We start from the raw sequence: 13,370 nt of genomic DNA on the forward strand, positions 1-13,370 counted from the left end.
TGAATAATTCGCAATCTACCTTTCGATGTCCGGGTTGATTGCAATAAAAACATAGAAACGTCCGTTCCCCTGCTGGTTCATCTGCACCTGTTCCAGCCGTTCTCGGCCTCCAAGGTCTTTTCGCCGGTGCGGCTGGTACCGCGGCTGGTGCTGCGGCTGGTGCCGCAACTACCGCCGCCACTGCTGGTGTCGGGGCTATTCGTGCGTTATAGCGGCAGATCTCCGTGGTATGCGTCGCTGTTTGGCAAATCGCACACCACCGCTCATTCAAACCGCATTCCTCTGCTAAGTGTCCTGCATTCCGGCACCGATTACACCAAGTATCCTTGCGAACTTTTGAAGAGGACCCTATTCCACTATCCCGGCTTTTGGCTCCGGCAGCAGATCCTTCCGGAAATGACTTCCCTGCCGCTTTTCCAGCCTTCCGCCTCATGGAACGTTTGTCCTCCTCCTCATCCGACTGATCCGACTCCTCCTCATTATCGGTATCGGAGTCTCCCTCAGCCTCCTCATACTTCACTTTTCCTTTCCTTCCCTTGGAAGTAAACAGAACTTGTTCCGCCCTCACCGCTGCTTGGACGACTTCTTCCAAGGAAAGAGCTTCCAGATCCAACGATGCCAGGGACCTTTTCAATCCTTTATTCAGCCCCTCCATGAAGTAAGCATTTTGGATGGGGACTGCCGGGGTAGTTGCTACATCGAGGCGGCGTATCAACGACCGAAATCTGGCCGCATACGCCTCCACTTCTTGGTTCTTCTGTTCCAGTTTCCCCAGTTTGGCCAGGACATGAACACGGGTCTTGTCCTCCCGAAACCGGAGCAAAAAGGCATCCCGCAGTAGATCAAACGTGGCGAAATGGGTAGCTCCATATTGCGCGATCCATACTGCCGCCTGCTTCTGCAGTGTCGGGATGAAAGTCGCCATCTTCATAAGATCTGTCGCCTGCACTGGTGGAGCCGTATTCACCATCCATGCCATCTCAAATGACAGTATATGTGCATCCGCATCCTCCTTATCCCGTCCCGAAAACTTGGGGTACTTCACCGTCATCCTGGGTACCAGTGGTGGAATAGCCGCGCTACTTACCGCCGGAACTCCACCCCCGCCTCCGCCTCCACTGCCTCCACCTCCCCTACCGGGATCTGGTGACGGACCTGGGGCGCCGCTTCCTGCAGGCACACCACCCCTCCTTCTGCTGGGACTCGGTGGTGGGGAATTCCGCAACGGTGACGCTTCGTCTTCCGGAGGAGTACCTGTTAAATCAAACGGGCTACTGCGTCCGGAGGATTCGCCTTCCTCCTGAACATTGGAAACGACTGGACCTTCCTCTACTGGGATCAACGGAGGTGTGTCAGAGCGACTACTACTCTCACTATCCGTGAAGAAGCCGAAGAGAAGATCACGTTGAGCCACATATCTGTCATGCCGTTCCTCGCGGGTTGTACGTGCCGATACTGGAGTTGCAGGCTCCCGAGGCCGTTCCGGAGAGCGCGATGTTCCCCCTGGCTCACTCCCAGCGTCATTCATGCGCTAGTCCACGCACCGAGGAATCAGAGTATTACAGATGGGGAGCATCCAGCCTCTCCGGGGTATCCACCGCGACAAACATAGAAATCTTCCGTGGTCGCCAAAGTGTTAACCCTCTCTACTCTGAGGACTAACGCGAAACGCACTACTGCGACAGATTTACATGCGTAATCGTACTTCAGAACTGCGTATGCAAATTCATAGAGTAGAACAGTGATCGACAGAATCATTCATGATAAAACAATAAGGCAGATGCAATAGAATCTCTGTATTACATTTCTCCGAGCAGTACAACACCGTACTCTCTGATACATAGCACTGTTCCTTGCTTCGATCCTCATCAATCATCTCTCTGAATGATCGCTCTCTTCTCTCTTATCTAACCGGCACACATAACTCCTTCACGGTTGCCGTGCCTATTCAGTTCTCCGTCTGCCCCTAGAACTTCCGTCTTTTCATATCTCAAGATACAACGTATTAATGATAATAATCTAAGGATTAATAATCTAAGGACTCCCCCCCTAGTTCCTCTTCGCTGTTGCCGCTTTTGCCCCTAACAGTCATTATGGACACTTCACCCTCAATGGTTTGTGGCCATCTGATCCCAACCTGACGATTGGATCGCTCTCAATTTGTTTGCGCAACCTCGAGAGGATGGATATGCATGACCTTTGAGACCTTGCTACCAATGGGATTCCTAGAAGAAATGCTCGCCTTTTGAATGCTCTATGTTCAAGAAACACTTTGGACTCCCATTACAGCTCTAAAGGTGCACATGTTTCCACAAGTGGAGCTAGCTTGTCTGAAAATGTAGATGTCACGATCACAAATGCAAATCTAGAAACTATATTGGAAAGTGACCCCAAGTCTATCACGGAGGCCATGACAACTTCCATTGCAAGGGCTACAGACACATGTGTGAATTTTTTTCCCTCAAATACAAGAGAAAACCCACCCTCTTTAGAGGGGAGTGTTGCTATTGAGCCACCAGTCCAAAAGTTGCCAGAGAACTTGCTACTCCAACTAGATAATTGTGGGTCTAAGAACAAAAATAGATACTTGTTTGCATACCTTTCTCTTCTTGTAGCAAGGGGCATTTTCAAGACAGTTCAATTGGGCTTCTTGATGGTAGGGCACACACATGAGGACATTGATGCAATGTTCAGCAAGTTTTCTGAGAGCTTGCGGGTGGGACAAACATTCACTTTCCCGCATCTGATGGATACATTCAAAAAATGTACATCATCTTCACCGGCACCATTTGTTCTTACACGGGTTCCTAACTTCAAGGATTATGTAGATGGCTACCTATGTGATGGGCAAGAAATGCTAGTTGGACATGCAAAGCCATTACAATTTCGATTTTACATGCAAGGTGACATACCAATGATGCAGTACAAGGTGCATCCAAAATCACCCAATTGGATGCCCATTGAAGGGGGAATTGAGCTATGGAAGAAAGATAGTGAGGGTCGATCATTGTTGCCAACAGGTTGTCCGGATATACTGCCAATGGCTGCATTTGTGAGAGATCACTTGCAAGTAATATCAAGGATAAATGATCACATTAAGTTTTGGGAGAAATGTGCAAGTGGAAAGAATGCATCCTATGAGTCCTACATTAGGCCAGTGATAGACTATTGGAAAACCATGATCGGTGAGCTCGAATAGGAAAACATCTCAGAGATAGGAGTGTACAAAGAGTTTTGGCCAAGAACACAATCTCCTAATGAGGAGGATGATATAGATGCTTGCATTAATGATTTCCAAGGCTATGAGGAATGGAATGATCACTATTGTGGGCCTCTAAAAGGTAAGCCGAGGGAAGAGTTTAGACCAATGGTGGATGTTAAGCAAGGTGACTTCGTCTTGGTGAGGCCAATAGATCCTATATACCCCATATGGCTTGGGGTTGCCATATCAAGTGCCGAGATGGATGCTGCTTCTCCTAATTTCAAGAAATTATTAATTCAGTATTGGGCACCATTAGTTAAGAGAAAGGGGCTCAGTGATGCAGATGCCTATGTTGATTGCTGGAACAAGTATCGGGCAGAGAATAGGTTGGATCCATAGGTATGGGAGTGTATTGATGCAATTGTCTGGTCATGGACATCAAAATCCATAAATAGACCCAAGAAGATCAAGATTCCACAGAGCGTATGTATCAAAGCACAGGAGAGCTTGCTTGGTATCAGAGCATAGAAAATGGTGTCGATTTTCTCCCTCTTAATCTCCCAAACTTCCATTGTAAGGTGTGTTCTCATGTGATGTTTCTCAATTGTTGTTATCTTGTCAATGGGTATTTGCATATTATTAATATGATAATTTTCAGAAGCTGACCTTCACCAACAAGTGCTTTGTTTCTAGTGGAACTCACTATGCATGGTGTTTGTTAACACCACCAACTGGTGTTTATTAACACCTCAAGTAAAATATACATGTTGTCCCTAGATGGTGTTTATTAACACCACCAAATACATGATTTTCAAACTCTGCCACAAATGCTTTGTTCCGGATACGCAATGAATTGTTTCACAACCAATGAAGTTTTTCATAATCATTGGAATTCCATCCGAGAATCAATGGAAATCACTACTACACACGCATCCTATTGCGACGTTTACGTACCGATGATTAGCGCCCGCTGAGCGTTAATCGTCGGTATAAAAATCGGGTGTCGTAAATCATCGCTATATAGCGACTTTTGCTAAGCGTCGCTATATAGCGACGTTAGTAAAAGTCGCTATATAGCAACTTTTAAAGGTCGCTATATAGCGACACTGAGACAATATATTATAGCGACGTTTTACAGAGAGGTTTTTTTTTTTTTTTAGCCTTAAAAATTATTTTCTTCCAATGATAAAATTTTTTAAATTTTCATACATGTTTGAGCTCATAGAGAATTAAAAAATGAGAGCATGTACATCAAGCCTTTGAAGCTCATATATTCATGTCCAAGTTTGAGATGAGAAAAATCAAATTAAATAAGAGCATTTACATCAACTGTTTCATCTTGAGCCAAGTCTAAGGCACCAAGCAAGTCTATCTCCAACTCTATACCGAGTTGATCTCCTATATCATCATCGTACTCTAGCATCGTACGTTCACCTAAAAGTATTTGATCATCTTCTTCAATTAAGCTTAAGTGTGGTGATTGATCTTGACGATTGTTGTCTTTCTCGTCAATATCGTGATCTCCATCCTCCTCCCGTGCAATGTCATTATGCGCATCTTCCTCTTGCCTCATATGGTGATCTACATCTTCTTCACTAGATTCATCAATTGGATCCGGCATTGGTAGTGGCATCTCCATATCCACATCTCGATCTTCAAAAATCTGCTTACTTCGTGGTGCAACTTGGATCACGTACCACCATCTTGGATCAGAACGATCCGGATGAAAAACCACCTATATTGAAGATGAAAAATCACGTGCCAAATGTCATCAATTCTATATATATCAATGGACTTAAAAAACGAAAGCTTTGACTAATTAAATCATTAGTATGCACCTGCTCACAGTGCTCGGAAAGAACAAAAGTATCACTTTCATCGGTCCAATGTTTGGTGGAGTCTATTGCAAAGAGACCGCTACTATCTTTTCTCACAGTCGCATGGGGACCGTTGTAAGTAGTTCTAAACCATTTTACATCAAGAATGAAAATAGTAAATCGTCTGAAATCAATTTCATAGATGTCGCGTATGGTTCCACAATAATCCAACTGTGAGGAGAGAAGATTGGTATCCGAAGCACTTTCTCGACTATCTTGTGTGAAGTTAGCCATGACTCCACAATCATACGTGACTCTCTTTGAATCGATGCGTTCCACGCGAAAATGTCGTCCATATGACCATAATGCACTGTACTTTTTGTACTGTAAAAGAGCATCATTAAAACAATGAAGATGCACCTATTTTATAGCATATATTGCCACAAATAATTACTTAATTACGTCAAGAGATAAGAAACTTACATGCACCATACATCCAGATGATAACTCCCGCTCGCGCTCGTTTATTGTCTCTCCATCACGTTCGGCTTTACGTATAGCTAGTTGTAGCCAATCAAGTGACATGTGAGTAGGGAGAAGAGCCAGATCTCGTGGATATGGTTGTGATCGCCTGTACATTACTCTGAATCTCGTCCTTGCATTTATTCTTTCTGCTTTGGCCACTTCATATCTCTCAATCCACTTCTGCATCTTAGGGCTATTGAGGATACAAAACTTATTGAATTTCTCCATTTGCTCTTCGCTCATCTTTCTTTCAATCCCTTTTCCTTGGGGGACCTCGCCAATGATGCGATCATCATCCTTGTTGTGCCAAGCTTGCGGCATATCAGGATCCGTGGATGCAAGAAACTCTGTGATATATACTAATGACTCTTGCACAAGCCATCCCTCTGCCATGCTTGCTTCTAGTCTTGCTCTTTGTCTTACAAACCCCTTTAAAGTTTTCATAAACCGTTCGAGAAAAAACATCCATCGATTATGAATGGTACCTGCTATAGCCACCTCATCAACTATGTGCACAAGCAAGTGGACTTGAGTTGTCATAATGCTTGAGGGAAAGTGCTTCTCAAGCAAGCATACGGCTTCAATGGATTCCTCCACCCTAGCCTTCTCGATGCTCGATATAGAGATCTCTTTTTGAGATATCCACCTATTTCACATGTCCATGCATATGTAAGATATTTGAGATATCCACCTATTTCACATGTCCATGAAGAAAATACATAATGCGAATTGATAGTAAGCATACCTCACAATACCACAGATCTTGAATATAGCATTTCTAACATCTTCTTGTAAGCACCCTTTTATTGTAATTGGAAGGATGAACTATCAAAGCAACAATGAAATCATGTCAACAATATAACATAATAATAATTACGCTAATGCATCACTATTATCGGTACACTAATTCTACTTAGAATACCTGTAAGACCTTGTGCCAATCATGGGACTTGAGGCCACTAAGCTTATTGTCCTTTAAAAATGCTCCTTTCAAGCAACGCATGTACCCTATCGGTGTTTGAAAAGAGGCAATGTCTGCCTTGATCGCTGCCTCCTCCCTCGTAGAGAGGATCCACATTGCTTTCGGGAGGATAACTTTTCCTGAAGCATGCACTTGGGGCCACAAACGAGACATCCTATTCATAGCACGCAAGTCTTCTCGCACTCCTCTCTCAGGGGGGTCACTATGTATAAACCCTCTATATCACGTGCGTTCAAGGCCTATATTTAAAATCCCTTATCTGTAAATTTTTTCATTAATAAAATGTACCCCTTTTCTATACAAATCTGTAAATTTTTTCCAAAACTATTTTAAATAGTCCCTTATGTATATTTATTTCTGTAAATTTTAGAAATAAAAAATATCCTTCTGTTGAACTCACGTGATAGGGTTACATATGATGAGTGACTCCCCCGAGACTCCTCTCGAGTCCTTGGAACCAACCAAGTGTGCCCAAATGGTAGCCCCCACATTCTTAAAGATATGCATGGGATCCAAGAGATGATTGATTTGTAACTGACCCCAATAAGGAAGCTCGTGAAAGATCGATAGCCTCTTCATACCAAGAGGAGGTTCCTCTCCATTCTCCCTCCAAGCTTGAATCCAATCACTTGCTTTCAAATATGATGGTGGTGGATCAAGCTGACCTCCACGTGCGAGATGGTCGAGCGGAAGGTATCGAGCATGACCTTCATAAACATTTTTCCTCATGTGTTTGGAGTAGCGTGCAAGCGATTTCAGAGCGGGTCCACAAACAGGACAAGCATGGTACCCACTTGTAACAAGTCCTGCACGCGTGCATGAATATGTTAGTACAAGACATGCATGCAAAAGAGAGTAAAAGAAGCATAATCCCTCATTGTTACATGTAAAGACATAACCACGTACCTGCGCACTCTCCATATCCTGGGTAGTCATGCATGGTCCACATCAAGATACCCCTGACCAAAATATCATTGGTATGCCTAGGAGCTCTGGAAATATCAAAGACCTGCACTCCTCTCCATAATATCTGTAACTCCTCTATCAAAGGTGCCATGTACACGTCCATGTTTTTTGCCTTGTACTTTCCTGGCACAAGTAGTGCAAGCATGAGGTGTCCCTTTTTTATTGTTAGCCATGGTGGGATATTGTAATTCACCACGACTATGGGCCATGTCGACCAAGATGTCGAGCGTAACCCGAAAGGATTCATGCCGTCCATGGCTAGCCCAAGATGTAAGTTGCGTGGCTCTCTCGCAAAGTCCGGCCATTGATTATCTATGTGCTTCCAAGCTGCACAATCTGCGGGAATCCTCAATGTGTGATCAGTGGACCGATGAGATGCATGCCATGTCATCAACTCCGCTATGGATTTGCATCGAAACATGTGTTGTATTCTTGCAATGATGGGAAAGTGTCTTAAGACCTTTACCGGTATCCTCTCACCCTGCAAGTCATCTCTATATCGTTGCTCCCCACACTTTGGACAACTAGCCAAATCTCCGTGCTCACGACGAAAGAGAATACAATCATTACGGCAAGCATGGATGGTATCATAATCCATACCCACCATTGTTAGCATCTTTTTCGCTTCATCTCTTGATGCGGGCATGGTATTTGGTGCAGGCAACATCTTTTGGAGCAACCTATGACAAAGACACTATCCAAATGATGATTCTCAAAACAAACAATATCCAAATAATGAGTTAATCAAATTAATGCAAGGGCTAACCTCATTAAGGCCGAGACACTTGTATCCGACCACCCATACTGTACTTGTAGATTCAAGATTGAGAGACAAGTACGTAGTTTAGACATCCTGGCACCCTCGTACAATTGTGTTGATTGCAACTCTCACATTTTCACCTCAGACTCTGACATCACGTGTACGTGGGATGTAGTGCCCCTAAAAATGGAATCCATCATGTCGACCATACCCTCGTCGTCATCCGGGAGACTATAGTCTTGTTGAAAGTGAGAAGGTATATGTGTACCCTCGTCACCCTCGTCATCCTGTCATAAGCTCATTCGTGTAAATAGAAGATCTTCTAATTCCGGGTATACAATAAGATTGCGAACTTAAATAGCTTTGACTTACCGATGATCCATCAACATGTGCAACACCAACGGGGGGTACTGGTTCCGGCTCCTCCCCATACATCCGCAAGTGGCGCATGATAATACGATGTTGATGTCGTACTTCTCGCTTGCAATGAGTGCAATGACAATATAACCTCTCTGTAAGCCACTTCGTGCTTCCGGGCGTTGGTGCATCATCGGATGAGCTTCCACTCGTCCCTTCCATCTACACTTATAAAACCAAAACATAAGCATGAAGAGGAGATGTACACAATTATGAGCATAGCATGTTTAATTTGAGCTTCTCTTGAGGCTATATAAAAAGAATGACGTCGCTATATAGTAAGGATTGAAACAAAAAATCCTATATAGTAAGGCTATGTAGTAAGAGGAGATATTGACAATTATAGGCATAGCTGTTTGAGCTTCACAAGAGGCCACACAAAAAAATAAACAGTAAGCGTCGCTATATAGCAACGCTCTGTTCCGTCGCTATATAGCAACGTTTTTAATTTAAAACGTCGCTATATAGCGACGCTTTAAATTAAAAACGTCACTATATAGCGACGCTTTTTATAGCGACGCTGTGGGTTAAAACCCGAAACGCCGAAACGCGCGGCGTTTTGCTCAAACCATTCCTAATCTCTCAAGTAAGCAACCCAAAATCTCCTCCCACCTATTTTCACTGACCTCTCATCTATTCCAAGCAACCTCCTACTCTATTTCCCACTCCTCACCCTTCTCCTACCTCTTGTACACCCTCTCTCTCCTTTTTCCCTCTTTGGTTTCCAGAAAGAAAGTTCTTCAAGAGGTGAGTTTCTTTCAACAATGTAGGTTGTTTGTTTGTTAGCTTTGGTTTTGTGAGTGTTTCTACTTGTATTGCTAAAGTTTTAAACTAGTTTTCATGCTTGATTAGAAAGGATTGAAACAAAAAACGAAATTTCAAGAAAGAAAGAAAGAAACTCACCTCTTCTTCCTGTATTTCTCTTCCTTCTCTTCCTTCTCTTCTCCTCAATCTCCTCCTTTCCTTGTCTCCTCAATCTTCTCTTTCCTTGTCTCCTTTCAAGAAGTTGCTTTTGTGATCTCCTCTTTCCACTAACATCTTATTTGAAAAAATGGGTTGTTTCTCTCTTTTGTAGGGCCAGTCCACTACACCGAGCGGGACATACTCTCTCTTTTGTGGGGCCAATCCACTACACCGAGCGGGACATACTTTTACAGGTAAGTGCTTCCTCTTCTTTCCATTTAATATTTTGCTAGCGCCTTAAGCGCTAGCTGCAGTGATGGGCGTAGGAACCCTCTCTTCCCCCTTCTCTTTTTCTCATTTTTCCCCCTTCTCTTTTTTCCCTCTTCTCTTATTCTCTCTTTCCCCCTTCTCTCTTTCCCCCTCTCTCTTTTCCCTTCTCTCTTTCCTTTCCCACTTATTCTCTATTTCCTTTCCCTCTTATTCTCTTATGCTTATGCTTCTCTCATTCCCCCTTCTCTATTTCCCCCTTCTCTCATTCGCATAAGCTCTTTTTCCGCATGAGCATAAGCTCCTTCTCTATTTCCACATGAGCATAAGCATGAGCTTATGCTTATGCTTATGCTTAAGCATAAGCATGAGCATAAACTCATGCTTATGCTCATGCATGAGCATGAGCTTATGCGTAAGTTTCCGCATAAGCTTATGCGGAAATAGAGAATGAGAGAAGCTTATGCTTCTCTCATTCTCTTTTTTCGCATAACCTCCTTCTCTTTTCCCGCATAAGCTCCTTCTCTATTTCCACATGAGCATAAGCTCCTTCTCTTTTTTCGCATGAGCATAAGCATGAGCTTATGCTTATGCTTATGCATAAGCATAAGCATAAGCTCATGCTTATGCTCATGCATGAGCATGAGCTTATGCGTAAGTTTCCACATAAGCTTATGCGAAAATAGAGAATGAGAGAAGCTTATGCTTCTCTCAATCTCTTTTTCCGCATAAGCTCCTTCTCTCTTTCCGCATAAGCTCCTTCTCTTTTCCCGCATAAGCTCCTTCTCTATTTCGGCACGAGCATAAGCATGTTCTCTTTTTCCGCATGAGCATAAGCATGAGCTTATGCTTATGCTTATGCATAAGCTCATGCTTATGCTCATGCATGAGCATGAGCTTATGCGTAAGTTTCCGCATAAGCTTATGCGGAAATAGAGAATGAGAGAAGCTTATGCTTCTCTCATTCTCTTTTTCCGCATAAGCTCCTTCTCTTTTTCCGCATAAGCTCCTTCTCTATTTCCGCATGAGCATAAGCTCATTCTCTATTTCCGCATGACCATAAGCATGAGCTTATGCTTATGCTTATGCATAAGCATAAGCATAAGCTCATGCTTATGCTCATGCATGAGCATGAGCTTATGCGTAAGTTTCCGCATAAGCTTATGCGGAAATAGAGAATGAGAGAAGCTTATGCTTCTCTCATTCTCTTTTTCCGCATAAGCTCCTTCTCTCTTTCCGCATAAGCTCCTTCTCTATTTCCGCATGAGCATAAGCTCATGCTTATGCTCATGCATGAGCATGAGCTTATGCGCAAGTTTCCGCATAAGCTTATGCGGAAATAGAGAATGAGAGAAGCTTATGCTTCTCTCATTCTCTTTTTCCGCATAAGCTCCTTCTCTATTTCCGCATGAGCATAAGCATGAGCTTATGCTTATGCTTATGCTTAAGCATAAGCATAAGCATAAGCTCATGCTTATGCTCATGCATGAGCATGAGCTTATGCGTAAGTTTCCGCATAAGCTTATGCGGAAATAGAGAATGAGACAAGCTTATGCTTCTCTCATTCTCTTTTTCCGCATAAGCTCCTTCTCTATTTCCGCATGAGCTCCTTCTCTCTTTCCGCATAAGCTCCTTCTCTATATCCGCATGAGCATAAGCATGAGCTTATGCATAAGTTTCCTCATAAGCTTATGCGGAAATAGAGAATGAGAGAAGCTTATGCTTCTCTCATTCTCTTTTTCCGCATAACCTCCTTCTCTCTTTCCACATAAGCTCCTTCTCTATTTCCGCATGAGCATAAGCTCCTTCTCTTTTTCTGCATGAGCTCCTTCTCTCTTTCCGCATAAGCTCCTTCTCTATATCCGCATGAGCATAAGCATGAGCTTATGCTTAAGCATAAGCATAAGCATAAGCATAAGCTCATGCTTATGCTCATGCATGAGCATGACCTTATGCGTAAGTTTCCGCATATGCTTAAGTTTCCGCTTATGCTCACCCATGAGCATAAGCATAAGCTCATGCGAAAAAAGAGAAGGAGCTTATGCGGAAATAGAGAATGAGTTTCCGCATAAGCTCTTTCTCTTTTTCTGCATAAGCTCCTTCTCTTTCTCTTTTGCGTGAGCATATGCGGAAACATGAGCATAAGCTCATGCTCACCCATGAGCATAAGCATAAGCTCATGCGGAAAAAGAGAAGGAGCTTATGCGGAAATAGAGAATGAGTTTCCGCATAAGCTCTTTCTCTTTTTCCGCATAAGCTCTTTCTCTTTCTCTTTTGCGTGAGCATATGCGGAAACATGAGCATAAGCTCATGCTCACCCATGAGCATAAGCATAAGCTCATGCGGAAAAAGAGAAGGAGCTTATGCGGAAATAGAGAATGAGAGAAGCTTATGCTTCTCTCCTTCTCTTTTTCTGCATAAGCTCCTTCTCTTTTTCCGCATGAGCATAAGCATGCGGAAACTCATTCTCTATTTTATGCATAAGCTCCTTCTCTATTTCCGATGCCTATGCTTAAGCATAAGCTCATGCTTATGCTCATGCATGTGCATGAGCTTATGCTTAAGTTTCCGCATAAGCTCATGCTTATGCGTGAGCTTATGCAGAAATAGAGAATGAGAGAAGCATAAGCTCATTCTCTATTTCTGCATAAGCTCATTCTCTATTTCCCACTCTATTTCCCCCTTCTCTCATTTCCCCCTTCTTTCCTTCTCTATTTTCCCTCATCTCTTTCCCCTTCTCTATTTCCCCCTTCTCTCATTCTCTATTTCCTCATTCTCATTCTTTTCTTTCCTTTACATCTTCTTTCCCTCTTATCTTTCCCTCTTCTTTCCCTCTTTCCTTTCCCTCTTCTTTCCTTTCCCTCTTCTTTCTTCTTGCCTATGCCTATGCCTATGAGAATGCTCATGTTTGTTTTTTGCTTTCTGTTTTCGTGTTTGTGTCTATGTTAGACATGGGATCACGTCGCTCATCGGATGAGTATGGATAGCCTCGCAGGAGGAGAGCTCACGATCTATATGCTTTAGAGGACTTTGATTCCTCTCAGGCGACTACCCCGAGGACTACTCCTGGTCTGACTCCTCTCGGTCCTAGCACTGTGACTACCCCTGGTCCGACCCCTCTTCCACGTAGCACTGCGACTACCCCTCAGGGGACTCCTTTGCTAGCCGCGCATGGCTTTGTTGGGACTCCCGACGAGTTTGTAGTGCAGATGAGTGATGAGGAGGTAGCGAGATTCTTCTCTCTGCTCTCTCAAAGGACCTCCGCAATTCCTTCCCCTACACCGACGGGTGGACGTACTGCCCACTTCGACCGCGGGATCATCACCTGCGCATGCCTCCCGCAAGGGAAGGAAGAGTAGGATGGGCGGCTCATGTTGTGCTGACTCAGGAGATGTAGACGAGTCAGCACACTCACGCTCCTTTAGGTCTCCACTTGGTCCGGAGACACAGTATCAGTCAGGTCCCTTTCCCTCTCCTACTCCCACAGCTACTCCTCGATCCGGAAGCGGTCGCGTAGCTTCCACTCCTTCA

The sequence above is a fragment of the Dipteris shenzhenensis genome, chromosome 8, assembly GCF_047967505.1.
Source record: "Dipteris shenzhenensis isolate YYH24624 ecotype China chromosome 8, Dip_SZ_1.0, whole genome shotgun sequence".
Classification (NCBI taxonomy): domain Eukaryota; kingdom Viridiplantae; phylum Streptophyta; class Polypodiopsida; order Gleicheniales; family Dipteridaceae; genus Dipteris; species Dipteris shenzhenensis.